Consider the following 3,850-nt stretch of genomic DNA (forward strand, 5'->3'; position numbering starts at 1 on the left):
CATTATCTGCTGAGGTTATTTTGAAACAAACAAACAAACAAAACCAAAAACCAAAACCCAGGTTTTACCCAGAGTGATTCTCACAAATGACAGTACCTGAAAAGAGGCAGACTGGGCCATGGGGGCAGCCAAAATGGCACAAGCACTTGAAACCTGTTGTCTTATCCTTGGCAAAGCTACCACCTGATCCATTCTGCTGTATGTAAAGCAAGCTGTGGCAAAACTTACCTTTCTTGTGACACAAAATCTACATTCGCAGATGAGCTTCTCCAACATCAGTTTGAATTTATATTCTGCCCCTCCTCTTTCTCCATTATGCAGAGCACCTGCTCCCCGTCCCTCCCCCACTCCTCCAGCTGTCTGTCTGTCTCATTTGTGTCAATTAAGAATTCAATACTGCTTGATTTAATTGAATGACTTTCCCTGTATAGAATCCCAACCACAGATAGAGCATCGACCATCACTCCCATTGCCCAGAATAAAAACTCTAAAACTCCAAAGGCACGCAAGGGTGCCTTAGAAAAGAGAAGGGGTCCTTGCTGGCTTTCCAATGAAGCCAAGGAGGGCAAGACAGGGTTCCCTGGCAATATCAGTTATGTAGTTGGTGGCCTACCAAAAGGCAGCATTGCATAAACCAAGATCATTTGGGTCCACTCAATTTAGTTAAGGATTTCAGAAGTGGTTCTTAAGGCTTAGAATTCAAAGAACCAACTGGAAGAAATAAACTTCCATGCCACTTCTTAATTTACAAAGTGATTTCCCATCCTCAGAAGACTGACTTTGACTTTCTGTTTCCTTAGTCTTTGAACAAATAGGCTTTGTTCTTTAGTCATCTGCCTCTGTTCATTGAGCACCTACTATGTGCCAGGTGGTGTTCTAGGAGCTGAAAACCATGTTCTAAGAACAGAAAATAAAGTTCCTGTCCTCATGGGACTTAGATTCTAAAGGGTGTGTGTGTGGGGGGGGGGGGGTGCCAAACAATAAACAAATAAATAAAATAGTAAAAGGGATTATAAAGAATCAGAGAGGAGAGTTAAGGGAGATGGGGATTATGGTTTGAACGGAGCTTTTTAGTTTAGCAAGGATGGACAGAAAGGACTCCCCGAGCTGAGACATAAAAGAAGGAAGGGAGAAAGTCAAATATGACAGGGAGGAGAATTCTAGGCGGAGGGTACAGCAAGTGCAAGGGCCCTGAGGCGGGAGTTCCCTCTTTGAAGGAGACCAGTGTAGTTGAAGAGAGTGAGCCAAGGGAGAGATGTAGGATACAGGTCAAGGAAGTGGGAGAGCATGGGGCAGGCTTTGGAAGGATTTGTAAGTCACTGTAGGCTTTTACTCGGAGATGGAAAGCTACTGGAGAAATGACATATTTTATGATATGATTTATGTTTTAAAAGCTTTATTCTGGCCGCTGGGTAGAAAACAGAAGGTGGGAGAACAAGGGCAGGAGCAAGGAGAACAACAGTTGGGAGGCAATTGCAGGAATCTAAGCAAGAAACAATGGCGGCTTAGGTCAGAGTGGCAGCAATGGAGATGATGACAAGTGGTTAGATTTTAGAGGTAAAGGTGCCAGGAATGGCTGATGGACATGACGGGGGTATTTGAGAAACAGAGAAGAGTCAAGTATATTGTGGATGTTGGTTGGGCCTGAGTAACTATTAGATAATCTAATGGGATGAGCAGAGGCCTTGAATCAGGGGAATCTAAATCTCAAATCCATGGCTTCTGGGTTTTGTGATCTTGGGCAAGTCCCTGAACCTCTTTGAGCATCTGTTTCTTCAGTAAGAAAAGTGACGATGATGATAGTAATAACTCTCTCACAGGTCTATGGTGAGAATTGAATGGGATGTGAAAATTCTTAGAATAATACCTGGTAGAGCAATACTCAACAGACGTCCCTTGAATCCTGGGAGTAAATGATGCCATTTGAAATATGAATCTCGCGTCTTCTCAATACTTTTCTCGTTAACTTACAACCTGTAACATATAACCTGGCTTCCCACTGTATTTTGAATAAAATCCAAACTCCTTCCAAATCCAGGAAGACACTTCATGGTGGAGCCTCACCTACCTGTCCAACCCACCAGCCACCTTGACCTTCTTATCTGGCTGATAAAGAACTTGACAACTTTCCAGTTTCAGAACTATCGCATAGTCTCCTCTCTCTGCCTGGAATGGCCCTCATCCAGATGGCTGGTGCCTTCTGATCCTGCGAGAAACTACTACCTCAGAGTGGCCTTTCCTGACCATCAATTTAAAAACAGGTTCCCAGGTTCCCACCATTATTCTTTCTTTTCAGGGTTTGTTCTTTCCATTCAGGAAAGTTAATCACAATTTATAATTCTGTTTTCCTGTGTATCGTCCGTCTCTTCCACTAGATGGTGAGTTCTACGAAGGCAGAGACCCCCAAGAGTGTGGTCAATGCCTGGCAGAATGCTTGGCTCCCAGTAGGCTCTCAATAAATATTTGTTGAAAGGCTGAGTGACATAAAAGGCTTTTATTGGTATTCTGCTGCTATTCTTTCTAATTTTCTTTTTAACGATTTTATTTAAGTAATCTCTACACCCAATGTGGGGCTCAAACTCACAACCTCAAGATCAAGAGTCACCTGCTCCACCGACTGAGCCAGCCAGGTGCCCCTCTTTTTCTTTTTTTAAAATCTCACTTTCTTTGCATTTTGCACAATTCTATAGTGCCTTTTGTTGCTGAGTGGAAACACTTCTCCCTGTTGAATCAGAAAATCCCTTGACTCTTTTTTTCTGTACACTATGCTGGGCTTAATGTCTATATATATAGTACTAACACTGATGGGTTCAATTTTTTTGTGCTCACTTCTTAAGGATGTATTTGTCTTTACAGGCAGGTGACACAAAAGAATAGACCTCAGCTTCAAATCATCTAAGAATCTTATCCATCCAAAGTATTTGTAGAGGCATAGGGAGTGGGGAGGGCATTCCAAGAAAAGGAAAGTGCCGGCAAAGGCATGCCACATGTTGTGTGTAGGATAATTAGAGAACACAAAATTTTCGGTGGTTGGGACCACAGTGTCAAAGATCTGGCTGGCTAGAGACGTTCTAACAAGATGGAAATATGCCCTCTTCTTCTATATTCTGAAAGAATATGTGTTAGATTGATGTCACTTCTTCCTTAAATGCTTGCTAGAGTTTGCCAGTGAAACCTTCTGGGCCTAGAGCTTTCTTTATGGAACATAATTGATGACAAATTCAATTTCTTTAATAGAGATAGGGCAATTCACATTTTTTCTTTCATCTTGTGTCAGTTTTAGTAAGTTACATTAGATAAGGTCTTGAATGCTAGACTGACTCCTCTTTTATTGAAATTAATTCTATTTTAGGGTCATTAAAGGTCTTCACGCAAAAGGATGACAGTACTTTAGGAAGCTTAATCTGGAGAATGTACAATAAAGGTTTGAGAAACAGGTCAGAGAAAAAGGAGAAACAGAGTTAGGAAACCCAGATAGCAGGCTTTTACAGAAACGTGAGGAATAAGTGACAAGGGTCCTGACTCTAGTGGTTTTGGAAATGGGGGGAAAGAACCACATTCCAGAAATATAACCACTTCTTTCTCTATATCTCCTTTTGCCTGAACTAGGGTATTGATAAATTTTAGTACTTAATGGAACATTATGCTGCTTCTCAGCATCTCTTCTGACCAAGGTGGAAAGCATTCCTTCTACCAGAGCCCAGTGGTAGAAAGGTATAATATTTCTTCTGTGATTTAGACTTCCAGCCTTTAAAACTGAGGCCTTAGGAACTGGTGCCAGCTGTCTGTCCTTTTGGTTTTTAGTTTAACTTCGCAACTAGCTTTTCCAATATACTGTTGATATTTTTCT

The sequence above is a fragment of the Prionailurus bengalensis genome, chromosome C1 (assembly GCF_016509475.1).
Source record: "Prionailurus bengalensis isolate Pbe53 chromosome C1, Fcat_Pben_1.1_paternal_pri, whole genome shotgun sequence".
In the NCBI taxonomy this organism is placed as follows: Eukaryota; Metazoa; Chordata; class Mammalia; order Carnivora; family Felidae; genus Prionailurus; species Prionailurus bengalensis.